Source organism: Tamandua tetradactyla, chromosome 12 (assembly GCF_023851605.1).
Source record: "Tamandua tetradactyla isolate mTamTet1 chromosome 12, mTamTet1.pri, whole genome shotgun sequence".
NCBI lineage: Eukaryota > Metazoa > Chordata > Mammalia > Pilosa > Myrmecophagidae > Tamandua > Tamandua tetradactyla.
The window spans coordinates 84,084,790-84,109,099 of NC_135338.1; the positions used below are offsets into that span (position 1 = coordinate 84,084,790).

Below are 24,310 nucleotides of genomic sequence, written 5' to 3' on the forward strand. Positions count from 1 at the left end.
TCCCCAAAATAAGGGTCTCAGTTGGCAGAGTGTGTCCTACCTTCACCTAAAGATTACTCAAGTCTTCGTCATCTTGTTCTTCTCCAAAAGGTGCTTTATTCTGCCAGAGTAGCAGGTTGTACAGTAGAAAACCCTTCCTTTAAACATTGCACAAGATGTATTTTTAATATTTAGGGCTGCTCCTGAGGATTACGCTCAGTGCCCTTGGCATGCAGTTGGCACTCAATCAAATCATTGACTAATGCCAGAAAGAGTGACAAAGCCTGAGCAATTCAGATGCTGTGGAATATGTAAATGTTCTTCTTCCATTCCCATGTCCCACAAGCATCTATATACAGCATAACAAAGATTGAAATTGCTTAGATTTCATAAGGTGGCAGATGAATATCTTTCCTAACCTCGGGTACCAGCAGAAAGAAAACTTTACTGAGACACAACTTCAGTGGGCAGGGAAGTAAAGCAGTCCAAGGCCTTCCCTCCCCCTGTACAAAAGTGCTTCTTTGAGGCTCACTTAGATATCTCTGAGTACGTTTTAAGAGAATTCCATATAGGTTTAGAGCAGCATGTTTATGTTTTTTTCTGACATTTCTTTGGGCAGTTTGGAATTGAATATCATGAGACCTTTTTGTTAACTTTCTTTCAGAGCATTACCTTTTTTTAGCTCAACCTCCAGACATTTACATAAATGTGAATTTTACTAGCATGAATGACACAGAGGAATTCTGAACCCCACACACATGTTCTGGAGCCTGTGTCCTGACCTTTGGGGCAACTCACCTCTAATTCCATTACTCTCTTCTCTGGCTTCATGCGTGAGCTTTCTTCACAAAATTTAGATTGGCGATTCACAGTGGAACTTCTGTCAAATATACTTTTTGGCAGGAAAAAAAAACTGAGGAAATACACAATGAGTCTCAGTTTACAGAAGAAATTTTTAAAAGATGGCTTAGGAACTCCAAGACCCCAGATCAGTATCAATAGAGGAGAAGAAGAAAATCACATTGGCATATGTCCTACCAATCCTCCAGGGACCCAGGAATTACCAGTGTGCCAGATGCAGCATTGACCTGGAAACTGCTTCTACGTTAGCTCAGTGTTTTCTCTTGTTCATGGAGGATAATCTGCATTAATAGGTAGCTTTAAGACACTCCCCCTGAAATCAGAGACACTGAAATGAAATTATATAAATACATGTTAGACACCTAAGGAAGCCCTTTTTGAAAAGTAAATCTGAAAAGTCTAGAAACCCTGTGAAATTTTTATTCTTAAATAATATATTTGAATATATTATTCAATATTTTCAAATGCCCAGACTCAATATGTTTTCTTCTAGACATCTTTGCAGGAAAATATGAGTCTAAATTTAAAGCCATGGATTTTATCATTAATCCAAAAAGGTACAATAAATAAATGCAATATTTCTCTGTGTTCCAGACTTTGCAGATATGCTATGTAATTTCCTCTCTCTCTCTTCCATCTATTTACAATCTTGGTGTTATGCTTGTTTTGTTTTTTTCTCTTAAAGAACATCCTTGTATTAGATAAGGACTGGAAAGGAATAACTAGTTCCTTTCAGTATTGAAATTGTATTATTTATTTTCCTTTAGTGAATGAATAGTGAGGGCTGGGGGCCCTTGACAGAGCGAACAGCTGCTCTGGCCAAGGAAGAGAAATAAACCACCCCTGTTTACCCAAGGAAGAATACAGCAGCCATCTCAACAGGTGCCCAGTCCCCCAGAACAAGGCCAAAGATACTCGGCCAGTGGGTAATCTGGCTTTTTATTGTTACAACTTTTCTCATGATTCAGAGTTCAAGAGAAAAGCAGTCAAGAGTATGTAATTCAGATTATTTTTCTGCACTCCTTTACCATGTCCTTGTCCTCTATCCTAGGTACTGAAACACACTGTATCCCACCTTTACCTGAAGATTACTCGGGTCTGTCATTTTGTTCTCCAAGAGGCACTTTATGCTGCCATGGCAGCAGGTTGTACAATAGGAAACCCTGCCTTTAAACATTACATGAGATGTATTTTTAATAGGTGGGGCTTGCCACATCAGTACATCTTCATAACTTCATGTCCTTACTAAAAAGTGACAAGGCTTTCTCCTCATGTGTGAGTGGTAGATGTTCCAAATTCATACCCTCCCCTAGGATTTACTCTCTCTTACAACATGATTCCTTTGGTGACATTGCTCAAAAAGGGTTCCCTGATGTAATAAATCCTGCTGTCACTGAGGGAACTAGCTATCTTGTCAAGAAGCCCCAATCCCTCAGAAGAGTTGCCTACCCCACCCTCACCCTGGTCTGGGTAAATCCAGCGCCAATAGGGTAATGTAGGAGAGCATCCTCCTGGAAGACCACAGTGACATTGATGAAGAAATGTGAAGAGTGACCACAATGCTAATACCCACAACGTACTGGGCACTTACTATGTGCCAGGTCTCACACTGAGTGGTTTAGACACATCTTATTTAATCCTGACAAATCAATATTATTATACCCATTATACAGATGAGCACTCAAGACTTAGAGAAGTTCCTTGTCTTCAGTGACATGGCTGAGACAAAGATTGGCATTCAGACTCCCCAGTCCCTATTCTTCATAAACCAGTTGGCCCTGCGTTACCACACATGCCCTGACCAGGAAATTCTGCCCCGGTCTGGTGTGTTGGCAAAGGGGGAGGTTGGGCATTCCCTGAGGTGAGCCCCATCATTGGAAGGTTTGGAAATGCACAACGATGTAATACAGCCTCTCCCAGACTTGCCCTGGGTGTTTTGCTTAGCACAGTTTGTACCCATGTGGACTCCCCTTGCTGAGAGAAGGATATAAAACTAGTTATCTATTCTCAGCGGTGAGAGATGCACAGAACATGGAAGGGAGGGAGGCCATGAAAGAATTTAAGGTTCTCACATTTCTCTCCTTTGGGGATTCCTTTTAAACTTTAGTATTTTACCTTACTATTTAAACCAGCCTGACAGCTGGTTCTTATCCATACCCCAAAGTTAAGATAATAAGATAATATTACTACACAACGTTTATCCAGCTCTTTATTGTGTTCAGATATTTTTTTACATTAATCCCCCCATAGGCCCTAATGGTGACATTGTCCCCATTTAACAGGTGAGCAAACAAAGAATCAACAAAACGAAGTTCACATGATCTCTTAGCTATTAAGTGACAGAACTGGCCTTCTCATGGGTTTTCTGAGTCCAGGGTCCTAGTCCTCTCTCAAGTTTTTAGGTTCGGTGGAAGCAGAGCTATGGGAGATGGTGTGTGAAACACTACATTTGTGTTTGTTTTTTTTTCACTTTTGATTTTGTTCATAATTACTGGTTTGCAATTTGTGTGACAATCTCTCTAGTCATTATTTACATAGGCTGAATGATGGTAAAGCCCCTGCAGCACATTTCTGAGGTGTTCAGGAGGTCTCGGCAGGCACTGAGACAGTCCTCTGGTCTCTAAGTTGGCAAAACTGACCTTGACTCGCCTTAGGTCCCTCTATGAGTCATCGGCAATGAAGTTCCGCACCCCCCACCCCACCCCCCACCCCCCACCCCCCCCACCCGCTTTTAGCAGGGTAATTTGTGAAGCAAGGCTGCATGACTCAGCAGGCCAGGGAGGAGAACTTGGAAGGAAGGACCTGTGGGAGAGGAACTGGATATTTAGTAGTGGTAGGAAATGCTGACATGATGCTAATAGGTTACATTTCTTAAATAGTACAACACCATTGCCTAGTTACCCAGCTATTAATTTACATTTTAGTTTCCTAAAGTTAAAAAGGGGGGGGGGGTGCAGAAGAAGGGAGAATTTTACCTTTGAAGACAGAATAATCAATTCTGTATAATGTTCTAGCAGATTCCCGGCTAATGATCTTGAACCCCTTTTGTTTAAACCCTTCTAAGGCTTATCTATTCTGTAACTATGTTTATATCATTTTGATTTTAGTCATACCTGTTTTGCTGTAAGTTTCTGTGTTACTAGTCTGAGTAAATTTCCTTGGTCACACACGTGTCTCTAAGTCCTGAGCTGGCCTTTAGCAATCTCTGCGAAGTTCATAACTAGAAACTAAATAAGCTAGAACCAGAAACTAAATAAAGGCAAGGAGGCCCCAGGAAGAATTACATGTTAGAGAATATTACCTCTTTATTTTCTGTCTATATTACTCCCCAAATCTAAAGTCAGGTCACAGAAATCTCAAAAGCCTGTGTCCCTGTTGACTAAGGAAGCACACTGTATTTTCTCTGAAATTGTTAGAGAACAAAAGATTCCAACAGCTGACTGCTTGTGTGTGTAAAAAGGCTGTGATAAATCTTTATATGAATGGCAAATTTGCCTTGCTTTAAATCAGTCATTGACTATTGTATATGAACATTTTATTTTAAAAAATAGCCTTTTTTTAAAAAAAGAAACATTAATGTAAAATAAATCATATTAATAACCCCTTTTAGTCATGGGGAAATAGGTTTGTATTGGAAAAACACTGGCTTTCCTAGGGTTGCTTGGATTAAGCAACTTTATTTTCCTAGGTCTTGATTTCTTCATATCTATGAAATTGGACTAGATGATCATATAATTTTTTTGTCATTATTTGTTTTTCATTTTATTGTGATAACATATAAACAGCATTTCCCATTATAACCACTTTCACGTAGACAAGTCAATGGTATTTATACCATTATAAATATATTATAAATATATATATATATTTATATATAAATGGTATTTATGTATAAATATATATATATAAATACTGAGGTAGGCTTGAGCAGTTTAGTGATTCCTAAAAATTTGTTATCCGGTTCCCAAAAGGGCAGTGACATTTATGTTACCACCAGTAACATATGAATGTAATGGTTTTACTGTATCATAATTAGCACTGAATATTATTTTTAAATAGCTTCTAATTTGATAGTTGCCAGTTACAGAATTTTAGGACTTAGAAATTCATTTAGTTTCTCTTTTTAGAAGAGCAACTTCATATTTAATAGCTTGACTTCAATTCATCATTTAATAGATATGTAAAGTGATTTACAAATATTTACTTACTTAATTATTCTAACAATCCTAAGAGGAGGTGCAATTAATTGCCCCAGGGCACATATCTAGTTGAATATCAGAACCAGGCTTTGCCCTTGGGTAGTCTGGACCAGAAGTCTATGTGCTTGATTAGTATATAGTCAAGCACATTGACTGCCTCCCTTTATATAAATATATATATTTTCATTGCAATAATTGTTATAAAGCTCAAAATATCCCATTTTAACCACATTTGATTGTGCAATTCAGTACTATTAATTATATTCACAATTTTGTGCTGCCATCACTGATATTGATTACCCCTCCTATTTCATCACTTCAAACCAAGTACTCACCCATTAACCTATGATTACCTCCTCCTGTCTTACCCCCACCTCCCCCAGCCTCTAGTAACCTATAAACTAGCATCTATCTTTAGGAAGTTTGCTTTACCTAGGCATTTCATATAAGAGAGATGAAGCAATATGTATTTTTTTTTTGTATCTGGTTTATTTCATTCAACATTTGTATTCAAGGTTCATCCATTCAATCCCTAGCATTTATTGAGCACTCATATTGAGCTCAATCACAATCATGTGATTGTGGGCCAAACAGGTGTAGTCCCTGGTGAATCTTGAAGTTCATGGAGGGAGCCCGACTTTAAATCAAATCAATGGACAAATATATAATTATGGTCAATACATACTAAGAAGAAAAAGTACAAGGAGTGATGAAAACATATAACAGTAGTATATAATTTAGCAGGGGTCATGGGGATGCAGAAAGGCCTTGATCAAGATCATAGAAATGCTTAAATTGAGATTTAGGATGAGAAGGAGAGAATGGGGTGGAGACTCAGGAAAAAAGCCTTCTAGGCAGAAGGAATAATCTATGTACATGCCTTGAGGCTAAGAAAGAGCTCTGCTTTTTGCTTTGAAACATCAAAAAGTAGATACTAGCTTGTGGTATCAGAGATCAAGGGAAGGAGGGGCACAAAATGTCCTTGGAAAAGTCAGAAAGGCCCAATCATGTAGGACACCTCAGGTACAGGAGAGTGTGCTCAAAAAGAGGGCAGGTCAGAAGCTGAATCCAAACAGCCGTTTTGGAAAATAAGCCTCTAGCAGAGCCATCTCTAAGTGGGGTTTCTTTTGAAAACAGGAAACAATAATTCTGCCTTGGGTTTTTCTAGGAATTCAACTTCACTGGTTCAGTATTTAGTCTAGAAAGGGGTTGCTTGGATGACAACCTAGGTCAAGGCATATCTTAGTTTCCTGACTGCTATGACAAATACCCCACAATGGGGTAGTTAAACAATAGGAACTTATTGTCTCACAGTTTTGAAGGCCAGAAGGCTTGCTTTCTGCTTAACTACTATGGCATTTTGAATGCTGGCTTCGTGGCAATCCTTTAGTTCCTTGGTTTTCTGGTCACAGGGTAATGTTCTCTCCTTTCAGTTCTGGGTTCCCTTGATTTCTGGCTTCTGGTTCCTTCCTGTGGTTTTCTCTTGCTGTGTTTGAATTTCTTCTGCTTTTAAAGGACTCCAGTAATCGGATTAAAGCCCACCCTTATTCAGGTGGGCCACACCTTAAGTAAAATATCTTTGTGAGATCGCTTTTTACAAATGGGTTTACAACTTTAGGAGTGCAGATTAAGTTTAAGATGTGTTTTGGAGGTACATCATTCAATCTACAGCAAGACATATTGTAAAGTTATATTACAAAGTAAAAAAGTAATAATCGAATTGAAAGAGAATTACACTAGAAAATAGCCCTGGCTTGATTGGGAACATGACCTCATCCAGATGCCAAGTGTCTAATTGGCATTTTAGTGTTTTATTAGTTTTGCTGGAAAAATATCCCAATCATATTTAGTAACAATGTATTACCCCATTGGAAAGTGATAGTTGTCTTCCTGGGACATTAATCTAAACTTTATAATCAGTAGAAGCAAAAGGGAAGAATTGCACTCTGAAATCTCTAGTCATTGTTGAATCTATAAGCGCAGTGATATAAAGCAAAATGATTGAAATAGCCAAGAAGACAGGAAAGATGTTGCTAGGCTCTACAAACAGTATTGAAAGGAAAAAATGAGAAGTCTCTCTCTTCTAATTTGAATTTCAAGCATCTTTTTTACTTTCCCAGAAGGATCTTAGCCTTTATTATCTAGTATTAGAGTAAGTACATTAAGATGGTTAAAGTACCATCATCAAGGCAGTCTGGGTCCAATCAGGATTAGAGTAGCAAGGCATTGACTAGTAAGAAGAATATAGGGAAAGCAGATAAAAGAAACAGTCAGATAAAAGAAAGCAGATAAAAGAAACCCTTCCCCTGGGGTTTTGCCAGGGTTGAGATGCTGACCTTGTTGGAGAAGGAACAGAGAAGTCAATATGGTATCAGTGCAACTTGCTGGAAACCAGCCCTCTGGAACTTGCCAGAAATATGCTCTCTAGGGTTCTGGGGAGAGGTATCTCACTGGGGGCACTGTCACAAAACTCCTGAGAGGAATATTGGGGGAAAACTGCTGGCTGTCAAGAGGCTGCTGGAGCCCTTCAATGTAAACACTTTGGAACCAGGAAGCAAAACCCTTTCCTCCTGCGTTATCTCTCTTCTGACAAAGCTTCAGGGCCAGCAGGCAAAGGGAAAATGTGTAAAGGAACCAGACCCATTTCCACAGAGAAGGTAAAATGGAAATTTGGAGCAGTGATGCAATAAATAATTGATACAAGCTCCACACAAGAATCTCCGTAAGCAGAGGAAATATTTAAAATGCTTCTCACTAGACAGAATGATAATGGAAATGCAGGTGCCAAAATGACTTATGGAAGAATTGCCCAATTTTTTTTACTGAGTTGCCGTTCTGTGTGTATTCTGGGCACAACTCCTTTGCCAGAGACATGTATTAAAAATGCTTTCTTTCAGTCTGTACTTTGCCTTTTTGTTTCTTTTTTTAAAAAATTTTTTATTAATTAAAAAAAATTACAAGAAACAAACATTCCCAACACATACACTCAGCAATTCACAGTATCATCACATAGTTGCATATTCATCATCATGATCATTTCCCAGAACATTAGCATCAATTCAGAAAAAGAAATAAAAAGACAATAGAAAAATATAACAAACAGAAAAAAAAATTTTACAGGCCATACCCCTTACTGATCCCTTTCATTGATCACTAGCATTTCAAACTAAATCTGTTTTAACATTTGTTCCCCCTATTATTTATCTTTATTCCATATGTTCCTCTCATCTGTTGACAAGGTAGATAAAAGGAGCATCAGACACAAGGTATTCACGATCACACAGTCGCACTGTGAAAGCTATATCACTATACAATCATCATCAAGAAACATGGCTACTGGAACACAGCTCTACATTTTCAGGCAGTTCCCTCCAGCCTCTCCATTACATCTTGGATAAGGAGATGATATCTACTTAATGCATAAGAATAACCTCCAGGATAACCTCTTGACTCTGTTTGGAATCTCTCAGCCATTGATACTTTGTCTCATTTCACTCTTCCCCCCTTTTGGTGGAGAAGGTTTTCTCAATCCCTTGATGCTGGGTCGCAGATCATTCTAGAGTTTTTCTCAATCCCTTGATGCTGAATCTCAGCTCATTCTGGGATTTCTGTCCCACGCTGCCAGGAAGATCCACATCCCTGGTAGTCATGTCCCACGTAGACAGGGGGAGGGTGGTGAGTCTGCTTGCTGTGTTGGCTGGAGAGAGAGGCCACATCTGAGCAACAAAAGAGGTTCTCTTGGGGGTGACTCTTAGGCTTAATTTTAAGTAGGCTTGATCTATCCCCTGTGGGGTTAAGTTTCATATGAACAAATCCCAAGACTGGGGATCTGCCTATAGCTTTGGTTGTCTACACCGCTTGTGAGAATATCAAGAATTCAATTTGGGGAAGTTGAGTTTTCCCCCATTCTCACCATTCCCTGAAGGGGACTTTGCAAATACTTTTCCACTCACTGATCATATCACTCTGGGATTCATCAGGGCATCACCTGGACAAACCAACAACATCTCATGTCCTGTACAAAGTTCCATGTACTTAAGGTGTTCAATCAACTATCTACATAAGTTATATTAGGAGATGCACTAGTCAAAGTATAGATTTGTACCAAATAAACATTTTTTTGCTTTAGTCTCACACATTAGTTGAAATTTTAAAATATTAAGTACCATCTATTTTCAGCACACTACAGTATAGATATTCTTTTGTTCATCCTCATGCAAAAACATTTTTTAAATTTGTACATTTAGTCACTATCATTATACACTCTAGGCATTCCTAGATTGCACCATCTCAATCTTTATCCTCTATCTTTCTTTGTGATTTCATTTATACCCCAGCCCTCCTCCCTCTATCATTCTCATATGCAGCTTCATTCAGTGTTTTAACATAATTGTATTACAGCTAGGTAATATTGTGCTGTCCATTTCTGAGTTTTTATATTCAGTCCTGTTGTACAATCTGTATCCCTTCAGCTCCAATTACCCAATATCTCACCCTATTTCTATCTCCTGATGGTCTCTGTTAACCAAGGAAATTTTCCAAGTTTATAAACTAATGTCAGTTCATATCAGTGAGACCATACAGTATTTGTCCTTTTGTTTCTGGCTAATCACACTCAGCATAATGTCCTTAAGGTCCATTCATGTTGTTACATACTTCATAACTTTATTCTGTCTTAGAGCTGCATAATATTCCATCTTATGTAAATGTCTCAGTTTGTTTAGCCAACTGTCTGTTGATGGACATTTTGGCTGTTTCCATTTCTTGGTAATTGTTAATAATGCTGCTGTAAACATTGGTGTGTAAATGTCCATTTGTGTCCTTGGCCTCGTGTCCTTTGAGTAGAGACAGCATATAGATGGGTCCTGCTTTTTAATCCATTCTGCCAGACTATGTCTTTTGATTGGAGAGTTTAATCCATTAACATTCAGTGTTATTACTGCATGGGTAGTACTTTCTTCTACTATTTTGCCTTCTGGATTTTATATGTCATATCTAATTTTCCTTCTTTTTACCTTTACTCATAGTCTTCCTTTCTACACTCTTCTCCACACCTCTCTCTTCTGTCTTCATATCTGTCTTTAGTATTCCCTTTAGTATTTCTTGCAGAACTTGTCTCTTGGTCACAAATTCTCTCAGTGATTTTTTGTCTGAAAATGTTTTAATTTCTCCCTCATTTCTGAAGGACAGTTTTGCTGGATATAGAATTCTTGGTTGGCAGTTTTTCTCTTTTAATAATTTAAATATATTATCCCACTGTCTTCTCGCCTCCATGTTTTCTGCTGAGAGATCTGTGCATAGTCTTATTGGGCTTCCCTTGTATGTGATGGATTGCTTTTCTCTTGCTGCTTTCAAGATCCTCTCTTTGACCTCTGACATTCTGATTATTAAATGTCTTGGAGTATGTCTATTTGGATCTGTTCTCTTTGGGATATGCTGCACTTCTTAGATCTGTAATTTTAAGTCTTTCATAAGAGTTGGGAAATTTTCAGTGATAATTTCCTCCATTAGTTTTTCTCCTCCTTTTCCCTTCTCTTTTCCTTCTGGGGCACCCACAGCACGTATATTCATGTGCTTCATATTGTCTTTCAATTCCCTGAGTCCTCCCTGCTCATATTTTTCCATTTTTTTCCCTATAGTTTCTGTTTCTCGTCGGATTTCAGATGTTCCATCCTCCAGTTCAGAAATCCTATGTTCTGTCTCTTGCAGTCTACCATTGTAGGTTTCCATTGTTTTTTTCATCTCTTCTACTGTGTCTTTCATTCCCATAAGTTCTGTGATTTGTGTTTTCAGACTTTCCATTTCTTCTTTTTGTTCTTTTCTTGCCTTCTTTATATCCTCCTTCAATTCATTGATTTGGTTTTTGATGAGGTTTTCCATGTCTGTTCGTACATTCTGAATTAATTATTTCAGCTCCTGTATGTCATTTGAATTGTTGGTTTGTTCCTTTGACTGGGCCATATCTTCAATTTTCCTATTGTGATTTATTTTTTGCTGGCGTCTAGGCATTTAATTACCTTAATTAGTTTATTCTAGAGATTGCTTTCACTTCTTTTATCTAGGGTTTTCTTGCTGGATGAATTTGTTGTCTATCTGTTCTTTGACATTCCGTTCAGCTTTATCTGGACCTTTAGCTTAAGTTTTGTTTAACAGAGGAGAATTTTTTCAGTTCTTGTTTTCTTGTTTCTTGCCCTGCTTGTGTGGTGCCTTTCCCCCACACACACTTAGGAAGGTCTACTTAGATATTATAGACCCCAGCCAGATTTTCCCAGACCAAACTGGCCTCCTATCAGGAGGAAAGAGTTACCTGCGTCAGTTTTCCCTGAGGGTGAGACCTAGCAGGTTGAAAGACTTTCCTGTGAGGTCTCTGGATTCTGTTTTTCTTATCCTGCCCAGTATGTGGTGCGTCTGACTGCAGGTCCCACCAGCATAAGATGATGCGGTACCTTTAACTTTGGCAGACTCTCCCTGCTGAGGGCGTGTTGGAGACAGAGGAGAGGTTGTAGGCTGGTTTTAATGGCTTCAAATTACCAAGCCCTGGTGTCTGAATTCCTTGATGGAGAGATTCCACCTGGGTGGGGCTTCACCCCTCTCCTGGGGAAGGCACAGTCTCCAGATAAGCCCCCAAAAGAGCTCACTTCTGCCTATTCCTGGGGCAGTTGCAGCCTGAAAAATCCTGCTGCTGTATCCAGAGGCAGTCAAGCCTTTGTAGATACACAGCCACAAAAACTTCTGTTTCCTTCTTTTTTTTCCCCCTTTTTCTATCAGTCCTGCCCCCTTGGCGCAGGGGCAAAAATGAGCAACCTCCACTTTGATCAGGTTCACCTAAGCTGGGGGGCCTATTTTTAGTAGTCGGAATTTGTTACTTAGTTCCACAGTTTGATTGTGACCAGTCGCTGCTGCTGGTAAAGTCCTTTCCTTTCCCCTCTGGGAAGTGGCCTGTGGGGGAGGGGCGCTGGCCACTGCAGCTTTGGGAACTCACGGTTCTGGGGGGTGCTCACAGCCAGTCCAGCTGGTCCAGACTGGGGTACGCTGTGTGTCTGCTCACTGTTGTGGCTCCGGGAGCTGTTCTGTACTGTTTCTGGTTATTTAGTAGTTGTTCTGGAGGATGAACTAAAATGCACACGTTATTAAGCCGCCATCTTGACCCCAGCAGGAGCTTTTTTGTTTCTTAATGGTATTTTTCAATGAGCAGAAGTCTCCCGATTTTATAATCTACCTAGAAGCAGTATAAATATAGTTCTTATTTACTTCTGTTTTATGTTCTTCCCTATATATTAATTAGAGTCGCAGTCTAACCTGTTAAAACAGAGGCCTTAAAATACACACAGACCAATGCGTGTTTATCTGCCCACCTGTACCAAATTTTAAGAATTGTTGTACAACTAATAAAAATAAAGCTGTTTGTAGTTACTTAAATTAGATACCATTTTTGACTATAGTATCACTCCTTCGTTGTTCAAAAACCAATCTAACCTCAATAAGCCTTCTGTCTATTCATTCAACAATTATTTATTTAGGACGTATTTCATAATCTCTAGGTATACAACAGTGAGCAAGACAGACAAAATTCTCTCTCTTCTGGAGCTTACTTTCTCTTCACCGGAGAACTCTGGTTCAGCTAAAATCTAGCTGATCACCCAGTCTCTAAAAGCCCTCACTACCTCCCACATCCTCCAACCATAATAATACTTAGAGATTGTTAACATCAATTCATGGACTTTTCTTTCACTCTGTTGCTCAGAAATATGATTTTACTTCAATTTGACTTATTCTACCTAATGTCGTATTTCTCATCACTGTCTCTATCAGAGATATTTTCTGTTTGCAGAGATATTTTCTAATCTTTTCACTCTTCTCCATCTGAGAGAAATTTTTGTAGAGATATTTTATAATATCTGATATGGAGTTTACAGTAGGGATCAGATAGATAGTTACTAGAAGCTGTCCAAAGCCTCAGCCTAACTTGGAGTTTTCATCTCAGCAGAAGTTCAAGTGCCACATTTTTCAGTACTTTACAAAAATGTTGTTTCAAATAGTAAACACTTGAGGCCCAGATAGTTTTATTTCTTCAGTCCTAAGGTCAAATTTATTGGCCTTCATCTTTGGAAGTAGCCCAATATGCTTTGCTCACCCTGTTGAGTTCTGTATCCAAGAGGTCAGAAAGTAATGAGTCATAAAACCTACACTAGTTAGATTTTCTTCCTGTAGACTAATGGCAGCTAGAATTGAAATGGGGTTTTAAACTCCATAGCATTAATAGGTGGGAAAACACAGCTGGGGCTCTTATGTCACTGTCACTAGTACTGCTTCCCCAAAGTAAAAAGAAATAGCATCAGAAATTTTTCTTGCAAATATCTCTTATTAAAAAATAACTGCTACTATTTCTATATAAATAAAATCGCAGTTCTAATAGACCACTTAGAGAGTATACAGGGGAAGGAAAAAAGACTTTGAGTAGCTGAAGAAAAAAAAGGAAACTGAGAATGGCCAAAGAGTAAACAAATATATTTGTTTCCAAGAGACTACCAAGTACAAATGCTGAAGAGTTGTCAATAGAGTTTATTTTAAATGGCCAGAAGGGCCTAGAGTTGGTCCAAATAAATAAAGGTGAGAGATGGGCCAAGAGTTTAATGTGGGAGTCGTTGGGCTTCTTGGACTGTCCCGAAAGAGAAATTCACAGTCCAGGTCCCTGAAAAACATATTCGTTGTTTTAAATATTCAGGATTCTTTTAAAGCAGTAATTCATAGGACTTTTAAAAATCTAGGTTATCTTCCCATATCAATATTTTGAAACTCTCTTTCCATCTACATATCATTGAAGTATTGCTACACTTAGCGGAGTGTACATTTAGACTTCTACTCACTGTGTAGGTAACATGTCTTGTCATCCACTGAGCATCCTTTTAAGGTTGTGTCAGAGAGGCCACAAGCTTCTTTTGCAATAAACAGCAACAACACTAACACCTGAAACAGTGCCTGTGAGTGGCACTGTCAGATGTGAAACTGAGGCAAAGCAGGAGCAAAAATGGGAGAGAAAGAAAGAAGGAAAAGGGACGAATGTCTGCCTCTTGTCAACAGGAAGAGATCAGAGGCTAAGAAGAGGGAGAAATTCTCAAAACTCCACATTCTGCCCATCCCTCCTCCATTAGGCAAGGAAGTTCCTGCTTCTAACTTTCAGCTTTAGAAGCGAATCTTAAGAATAGGAACTTCAGCTACATTTAAGGTTCAGAAAATTGAATGGGAGCTATCAGTTTTCTCCTAAAAGAGAGCAGAAAAGATGCTAGGGTTTGGGATTGTAGGGAAAAGAGTCCTCTTCTTTCTCACCATCTTAAACTAAGGACTTTATTGGAGGTAGCTGGGAGTCACAGCACCACAACATGGAAGGAAGGCTGGTGGACCAGAATTGGAAGACAGTAGAACCAAGACAATCAGGAAGGCCAAGAAGCAGAAAGATAACAATCTTTTCAGCATCAGCCTAGTCAGGATGCCACTTGCTACTACTGTACATTGCCACCATGTGCTCCAGATTCAAAATCCTGAGAAAAGCATCCAATTGGCCAAGCCTAGGCCATCCCATGTCCTGACTGCCAGCAGGTAGAGAATTGTTCGCTTTGGATTTGAGAGTGGGAAAGGCACTCTAATTCCACACATATGGTGATTTCACTTGCCTAGGGTGAAAGGCTGGGTATGGATATGCAAATGACATGTCCCATGTATAAGATACAGGAAAAGGTGACTCTAATGGGTGCCAGAAGTCCTGGCCACAGATTCGCACAAGCTTCTAGTCTTCAGAGCAGCTATTGGGAGGCCAAGAGAATATGATTTATATATTATTAAATGGTCTGAGTGGCATAGAGAGTTAAGGGAATGCCTGTCCCAGTTCTCTGACTACATTTCTCCCTCTATTTAACCTCTAGTCTCATCTTGGGAGAAGATGAAGGGATGGTAGAGAGGCTGCCTGGAGTGTCAGCCTGGATTGTTATAGTCCACCACCTGCTGTTAATATTTTGGCTTATGAATGTCTATTAAACATCCTTATACTTGAGGACTTTCTCACTATTCCCCCAAGGGGACTTTGCAAATACTTTTTTATTCACTATTCAAATTCTTCTGGGATTCTTCGAAGCATCACTCTGGAAAAACCTACAAAATCTCATACCTTACTCAAGATTCCATGTACTTAGGAGAGGCTTCAGGAGTTTTTTGTTGTTGTTTCTTTTTTTCTAAATTTTATTAAAACCAATCAACATACAATATGACATTCTTTTTTTCATCACATAGTTGTATATTCATCATCATGATCATTTCTTAGAACATTTGCGTCGATTCAGAAAAAGAAATAAAAAGAAAACAAAAAAATTCATAAACATACCATACCCCTTACCCTTCCCTTTAATTGAGCACTAGCATTTCAATCTATTAAATTTATTTTAACATTTGTTCCCCCATTATTTATTCATTTTAAATCCATATGTTTTACTTATCTGTCCATAAGGTAGATAAAAGAAGCATCAGACACAAGGTTTTCATAATCACACAGTCACGTCGCAAAAGTTATATCATTATGCAGTCATCTTCAAGAAATATGGCTTGAAACACAGCTCTACATTTTCAGGCAGTTCCCTCCAGCCTCTCTGTTACACCTTAACTAACAAAGTGGTGTCTATTTAATGTGTAAGAATAACCTCCAGGATAACCTCTCAACTTTGGAATCTCTCAACCATTGACACTTTATTTTGTCTCATTTCTCTCTTCCCTCTTTCGCTCGAGAAAGTTTTCTCAATCCCTTGGTGCTGAGTCCCAGCTTATTCTAGGATTTCCATCCCACGTTGCCAGGAAGTTCCACACCCCCGGGAGTCTTGTCCCACATAGAGAGGGGGAGGGCAGGGAGTTTGCTTGTTGTGTTGGCTGAGAGTAGAGGCCACAGCTGAGCAACAAAAGAGGTTCTCTTGAGGGTGACTCTTAGGCCTAATTTTAAATAGGCTTAGGCTATCCTTTGTGGGGTTAAGTTTCATATGAACAAACCCAAGATTGGGGGCTCAGCCTATTGCTTTGTTTGTCCCCACTGCTTGTGAGAATATCAAGAATTCTCCACTTGGGGAAGTTGAAATTCCCCCCTTTCTCACTATTCCCCCAAGGGGACTTTGCAAATGCTATTTCGTTCACTGTTCAAATCCTTCAGGGATTTATCGAGGCATCACTCTGGACAAACCTACAAAATCTCGTACCCTACGCATGGTTCCATGTACTTACGGTGTTCAATTAAGTTGTCCACATAAGTTATATTAGGAAATGCACTAGTCAAAATATAAATTTTGTACCAAATAAACATTTTTTGCTTTAGTCTCACACATAAGTTAAAGTTTAAAAATATTAATTACCATCTATTTACAACATCCTGCATTATTTACATTCCTTTGTTCTTCCTCATGCAAAACATTTTTAAATTTGTACAGTTAGTCACTATCATTATGCACTCTAGGCATTTCTAAATTATACCATCTCAGTCTTTGTATTAGGGTTTTCTAGAGAAACAGAATCAACAGGGAACACTCACAAATATAAAATTTATGAAAGTATCTCATGTGACTGTGGGAACACAGAGTCCAAAATCCACAGGGCAGGCTGTGAAGCCGACAATTCTGATGGAGAGTCTGGACGGACTCCACAGGAGAGGCTTGCCAGCCGAAGCAAGAAGCCAGGAGAGAAAGTAGCAGATGACACCTTGCTCGCCATGTGCCCTTCCAGCCGAGAGAGAGAAACTGACTGTGTTCACCCTGTGCCTTCCCAGATGAGAGAGAAACCCTGAATATCATCAGTCTTCTTGAACCAAGGTATCTTTCCCTGGATGCCTTTGATTGGACATTTCTATAGACTTGTTTTAATTGGACATTTTCTTGGCCATAGAACTGTAAACTAGCAACTTATTAAATTCCCCTTTTTAAAAGCCATTCTGATTCTGGTATACTGCATTCCAGCAGCTAGCAAACTAGAACAGTCTTTATTGTATATCTTTCTTTCTGATTTCATTTGTGCCCCCAGGCCTCTTTCCTCTATCATTCTCACATTCAGCTTCATTCAGTGTTCTAACATTATTGTATTACAATTAGGTAGTATTGTGCTATCCATTTCTGAATTTTTACAATCAGTCCCATTGCACAGTCTGTATCCCTTCCGTTCTAATTACCCAGTATCTACCCTATTTCTATCTTCTGATGACTTCTGTTCTTAACTGAAATTATCCAAGTTCATTCGTTAATATTAGTTCATATCAGTGAGACTGTACAGTAGTTGTCCTTTTGTTTCTGGCTAATCTGACTCAGCATAATGTCCTTAAGGTCCATCCATGTTGTTACATACATCATAACTTTATTCTGTCTTACAGTTGCATAATATTCCATCGTATGTATATACCACAGCTTGTTTAGCTACTTGTCTGTTGATGGACATTTGGGCTGTTTCCGTCTCTTGGTAATTGTAAATAACACTTCTATAAACATTAGTGTGCAAATGTCCATTTGTGTCCTTGCCCTCATGTCCTCTGAGTAGATACCTAGCAATCGTATTGCCGGGTCATATGGCAATTCTATACTTAGCTTTCTGAGGAACCACCAAACTGCCTTCCACAGTGGTTGTACCATTTGACATTCCCACCAACAGTGGATAAGTATGCCTTTTTCTCCACATCCTCTCCAGCACTTGTTGTTTTCTGTTTTATTTATAATGGCCATTCTGGTGGGTATGAGATGATATCTCATTGTGATTTTGATTTGCATTTCCCTAATAGTTAGGAAAGTTGAGCATCTTTTCATGTGCCTTTTGGCCATTTGTATTTCCTCTTCTGAGAAGTGTCTGTTCAAGTCTTTTGCCCATTTTGTAATTGGGTTGTCTGTTTTTTTCTTGTTGAGTTGAACAATCTTTTTATATATTCTGGATACTAGACCTTTATCTGATATATTGTTTCCAAATATTGTCTCCTATTGTGTAGGCTATCTTTTTACTTTCTTGGTGAAGTTCTTTGATACACAAAAGTGTTTAATTTTGAGGAGTTCCCATTTCTGTCTTTCTTTCTTTGATGCTCATGCTTTGGGTGTAAGGTCTAGGAAACCACCTCCTATTATAAGATTTATAAATTATTTCCCTACATTTTCTTCTAATGGTTTTATGGTCTTAGATCTAATGTTTAGGTCTTTGATCCATTTTGAGTTAATTTTTGTATATGGTGTGGGATATGGATCCTCTTTCATTCTTTTGCATGTGGATATCCAGCTCTTTGGGAACCATTTATTGAAGAGACTGTTCTGTCCCAGGTGAGATGGCTTGACTGCCTTATCAAAGATCAATTGTCCATAGATGAGAGGGTCTATATCTGAACACTCTGTTCAATTCCATTGGTCAGTTTATCTATCTTTATGCCAGTACCATGCTGTTTTGACCACAGTAACTTCATAATATGCCTTAAAGTCAGGTAGCGTGAGACCTCTGACTTCATTTTTCTTTCTTAGGATGCTTGTAGCTGTTTGGGCACCTTGCCCTTCCTGATAAATTTGGTTATTGGTTTTTCTATTTCTGAAAAGTAAGTTTTTGAGATAATTGGCATTTCATTGAATCTGTAAATCAATTTAGGTAGAATTGACATCTTAACTATATTTAGTCTTCAATCCATGAACACGGTATACCCTTCCATTTATTTAGGTCTTCTGTGATTTCTTTTAACAATTTCTTGTAGTTTTCTTTGTATAGGTCTTTTGTCTCTGTTCTAGTTTGCTAACTGCCAGAATGCAACACATCAGAGATGGATTGGCTTTTAATAAAAGGGGATTTATTTTGTTGGTTCTTCAGAGGAAAGGCAGCTAACTTTCCACTGAGCTTCTTTCTTACATGGGAAGGCACAAGATGGTCTCTGCTGGTCTTCTCTCCAGGCCCCTGGGTTCCAACAGCCTTCCCTGGGGTGACTTCTTTCTGCATCTCCAAAGGCCTGGGCTGAGCTGCTAGTGCTGAGATGAGGAATGCCAAGCATTCCTCTCGCTCTCTCATTTAAGCACCAGCCAATTAAGTCAAACGTCACTCATTGCAGCAGACACACCTCCTGGCCGACTGCAGATGTAATTAGCAACAGATGAGGTTCATGTACCATTGGCTTATGTCTGCGGCAACAAGACTAGATATGCTCACCTGGCCAAGTTGACAACTGAATCTAACTAACACAGTCTCTTTAGTTAAATCTATTCCTAAATATTTTATTATTTTGGTTGCAATCGTAAATGGAATTTTTTTCTTGATTTCCCCCTCAGATTGTTTATTACTAGTGTGTAGAAACACTACAGATTTTTGAGTGTTGGTCTTGTAACCTGCTACTTTGCTGTACTTATTTATGAGCTCTAGTAGTTTTGCTGTGGATTTTTCGGGGTTTTCGACATATAGTATCATATCATCTGCAAATGGTGAGAGTTTTACTTCTTCCTTTCCAATTTTGATGCCTTGTATTTCTTTTTTCTTGTCTGAATGCTCTGGGTAGAACTTCCAACACAATGTTGAATAACAATGGTGATAGTGGACATCCTTGTCTTGTTCCTGATCTTAGGGGGAAGTTTTCAGTTTTTCCCCATTGACGATGAAGTTAGCTGTGGGTTTTTCATATATTCCCTTTATCATGTTGAGGAAGTTCCCTTCTATTCCTATCCTTTGAAGTGTTTTCAACAGGAAAGGATGTTGAATTCTGAAGGTGTGTGGGCAAGAGGCTAAAGAGCTGAGAAGCCACCATGTCAGAAAAGCAAAGTGGGCTTTACCAGTGCTTAGGAGACAAAGATCCCCTAGGGAGAGAGTCCCTGATAAACACTAGTGGAAACTAAAATTCCTCCAGGGAAGAAATGACTTGAGATTGGCTGTCTAAGATTACTTTTTCCCTGGGTACTCTTCCCAGTCTGGGCTTGGTGAGAGTCTAAAAGTCCACGCTGGAGTGATAAAATTGGAGATCAATTTTATTTCTGCATCAATCGAAATGATCATGTGGTTTTTCTGCTTTGATTTGTTGATATGGTATATTACATTAATTGATTTTCTTATTTTGAACCATCCTTGCATACCTCAGATGAATCCTACTTGGTCATGGTGTATAATTTTTTAAATATGCTATTGGATTTTATTTGCAAGAATTTTGTTGAGGATTTTTGCATGTATATTCATAAGAGAGATTGGTCTGCAGTTTTCTTTTTTTGTAATAACTTTGTCTGGCTTGGGTATGAGGGTGATGCTGCCTTCATAGAATGAGTTAGGTAACTTTCTCTCCTCTTCATTTTTTTGAAGAGTTTGAGCAGGATTGGTACTAAGCCCTGTTTACTGATGATGTATTATTTTCTTTACATATCTTTGAATTTGATTTGCCAAGATTTTTAAGGATTTTGCATCCTGGTTCACAAAGAGATGGTCTGTAGTCTTCCTTTCTCATAATATCCATTACAGGTTTGAAAATTAAGATCATGCTGGATCCATAAAAAAGTTAGAAAAAGATCTCTTTTTCTATTATCTGGAAGAATTTATGTGAAATTCATTTCATTTCTTCCTTTAATGTTTAGGAAAATATCACTTGTAAAGCCATCCAGGCCTGAGATTTTCTTTGTGGAAAGAAGGTTTATAATAAATTCAATTTCTTTAAAAGATGTGTGACTATGTAGTTTTCCATTTCTCTTCTGTCAGGTTGAGTACATTTTATTTGAAAAAAATTTTTGTCCATTCCATGAAAATTTTCAAACTTATTTACATGAAATTGTTGACAATATCCTCTTTGTCTTTTTGATGTACATAGAATATGTAGATATATCCTCTTTTTCATTCCTGTTGTTGGTAATTTGTGTTTTCTTTTTTTCTTGATCAGCCTTGTAAGGAAATTACATATTTATTATTCTTTTCAAAGGACCGACTTACCTTGTTGGTAATATTCAGTCTGCATCTGGTTCACCCCTGTTCCAAGAGTGTAAACTTAGAAACCCATCCTCACCTTTCCTTTGAGAGCTTCGTAGGCCTTTGTCTTCTCAACTCTGAAAGAAAGAAATAATGAAGATTAGAGCAGAAATAAATGAGATTACTGGACTCTTTTCTCTGTTTTCCATTGTTTTTTAAATTAGCTCTTTCTCCTCCTTTACAGTTTCATATTTTGAGCATTGTCTTGAAGAGGGTTCCCCCAAATCCTTTTGCTTGCTTTTGGGTTAGTTTGCTGTTCTTTCTGTAGTTCTTCCAAGTGGACAATTAATTCCTTGATTTTTTTGTTCTTTTTTCTTTTTGATATAGGCATTTAGGGCAATAAATTTCTCTCTTAGCAATGCTTTTGCTGCACCCCATAAATTTTGGTATGTCGTGTTTTCATTTTCATTTGCTTCGAGATATTTACTGATTTCTCTTGTAATTTTTTCCTTGACCCACTGGTTGTTTAAGAGTGTGTTGTTGAGCCTCCATATATATTTGTGAATTTTCTGACCCTCTACCTATTATTGATTTCCAACCTCATTCCTTTATGATCTGAGAAAGTGTTTTGTATGATTTCAATCTTTTTAAATTTATTGAGACTTTCTTTGTGACCCAGCATATGGTCTACACTTGAAAATGATCCATGAGCACTTGAGAAAAAATGCTCTTGAAATGCCTCTTGAAATATGGCATTGTAGGTTTCCATTGTTTTTTTTTTCATCTCTTCTACTGTGCCTTTCATTCCCATAAGTTCTGTGATTTGTTTTTTCAGATTTTTTATTTCTTTTTGTTCATTCCTTGCCTTCTTTATATCCTCCCTCAATTCACTGATTTGATTTTTAATGAGTTTTCCATGTCTGTTCGAAATTCTGAATTAATTTTTTCAACTCCTGTTTCTCATTTGAATTGTTGGTTTGTTCCTTTGACTAGGCCACATCTTCAGTTTTCCTAGTATGATTGTTATTTTTTGCTGGCGTCTAGGCATTTAATTATATTAATTAGTTTATTCTGGAGATTGTTTTCACTTTTTTTACCTAGGATTTTCTTTCTAGATGACTTTGTTGTCTATCTGTTCTTTGACATTCAGTTGAGCTTATTCTGGACCTCTTTCTTAGGTTTCGTTTAACAGATCAGAATTTTTCAGTTCTGGTTTTCTAGTTTCTTGCCCTGCCTATATGGTGCCTTCCCCCCACCCCCCATGCCACCTTAGGAGGGTCTACTTAGGTATTATAAACCCCAGCCAGATTTTCCCAGAGCAAGCTGGCCACCCATCAGGAGGAAAGAGTCACCTGCCTCGGTTTTCCCTGAGGGTGAGACCCAGCAGATTGAAAGACTTTCCTAAGAAGCCTCTGGGCTCTCTGTTTTTCCTGTCCTGCCCAGTATGTGGTGCTTGTCTGCCTGTGGGTCCCACCAGCATAAGGTGATGTGGTACGTTTAACTTCAGCAGACTCTCCCTGCTGGGGGCGTGGTGGAGACAGTGGAGAGGTTGTAGGCTGGTTTTAATTGCTTCACTTTTCCAGACTCTGGGGTCTGAACTCCTTGAGGGAGGGATTCCACCTGAGCTGGGCCCCACCCCTCTCCTGGGGGAAGTCACAGGCTCCAGACAAACACTCAAACAAGCTTAACTCTGCCTATGTCTGGGGCAGTGGAGCCCGAGAAGCCTTGGCAGCTGTATCCAAAGAGCAGTCAAGCTGTAGAAACACAGCCACCAAAACGAAAGAGAAAAATCCTTTTCAGAGCAGGTTGAATCAAAGACTTGTGCCTATTCTTGTTCTGAGCTTTATCTGTATGTGCCCTTCAAAGCAGAGGTCCTTTCTTAATTTCCTCTTTTGATGACTTTTGTCAAATGGCCCAGGCAACCAGGCTTGATTCCTCAGTTACCTAATCAAGTGGGCCATTAAAGTTTATTAATTTTCCCTTCCTGACACCTTTTTCATCAGTTTTCCCTGCTATCTCCCTAGTCCAAATCCACATCAGTCTCCACTCAGTTTTAAAATCCCTGAAGTTCAGGGTCATCCTTTTCCTTTTTGTAGCCTCAAAGCCTAATAGAGAGGAAATATTCAATAAACTTTTGTTGACCATCTTTACACTACCATATTTGCTCATCTGTGTAAATGGGATTTACCTCTCTCTCTCAGGATAGAAATTGTAGACAAAAAAGAAAGTAGCCTTTTTCCCAAGGCCCAGCTTTGCAGATGTGGGTGTGACTAGACTAGGGCTACTTTGGATGAACCTTTCTCTAAACAGTGACTATGAGACAAAATAAAGAAGGAGACTATCTCACTAGAATTCAATTATTGGCTTTAGTCTGGATTTATGTTGGGATCCACACTCTGGAATTCTTTCTCATCCAAAGTCAGAAATCTGTAACTTCAGTATCCACTCTCTGGCCCTAACTTCTGTTCCAGTCTTACAGATTTCTCAGGCCCTTAGCACCACTTGCTTCACACTTGTCCTTTGACCTCTGGTCTCTTGAGTATTGCACTTTTTTCATAATGTCACTTTCTCTCTTAGACTCCCTTTATTCTCTACCCATCTTGGATCCCATGCTTAATCTCATGAACTACTTTATTATCAGCATATTTAAACTCTGCTTTGGTCCAAGACTTCCCATTTCTGACATCTGTTACTTAAAGCTCCTAATTGCTCTCCAATCTTTCCATTTCCTGAAATTTATTCTTTGTCACTGTTGACAGAGCTACCATGTATATGTCTGACTGGGGCCTTGTGAGGGCTGAAATCAGCTTCACACCATGCATTCTGGGTTAAAGGACTATGTCAGCCCAGAGGACACACCTTTACTTAACCAACACAAAGACAACACTATAGGTTACCAAAGTGACCTTTCTAAAACATCTGACTATTTTGTATCTCTGCATAATACTCTTCAGTGGATCCCAGTAGCCAAAATCCAAGTTCATTAGCATGGAATACAAACCCTAACCCTACCTATCTCATCAGCCAAACAGGGACACTTTTGAAAAGGAAAGGGAGAGTTCTTAATAATTATGATAGGACAATGAACCAGGACTGTCTAGGCATTTATAGCCTACCATTTCACACCTTATATTATTATGCTACCGCAGTACCAATTTTCTTGTAGTTTTCCATGCACATCATGTTATTTCTAAATTAAATGATTTTGATGGAGTTGATTTGACCATGCCTGTTGTGACTCTGAGGACATTTTGTACAAAGAATGTTTAAGTCCAGGATACAGGGGCAAAACTGCTATTGCATGCTATGAGCTATGTTCAGAAGGAAAACATCAGCATTACCACAGCAACAGCAGAGGTAAATAATGG

At 38.7% G+C, this 24,310-nt stretch overlaps 1 protein-coding gene across 5 annotated transcripts in view; it reads left to right on the plus strand.

Annotated features, from left to right (window-relative positions):
* The window catches only part of CERS3 (ceramide synthase 3), a 167,362-nt gene that overhangs the window by 19,942 nt on the left and 123,110 nt on the right, over positions 1–24,310 (plus strand). The window contains exon 1 of one of the 5 annotated variants that reach the window (XM_077124031.1): positions 3,578–3,673. The exons of the other annotated variants lie outside the window; for them this stretch is intronic. The gene's annotated coding sequence lies outside the window, so the exon portion shown is untranslated. Of the gene's footprint in view, positions 1–3,577; positions 3,674–24,310 lie in introns of those variants that run through there. 5 annotated transcript variants of the gene reach the window in all.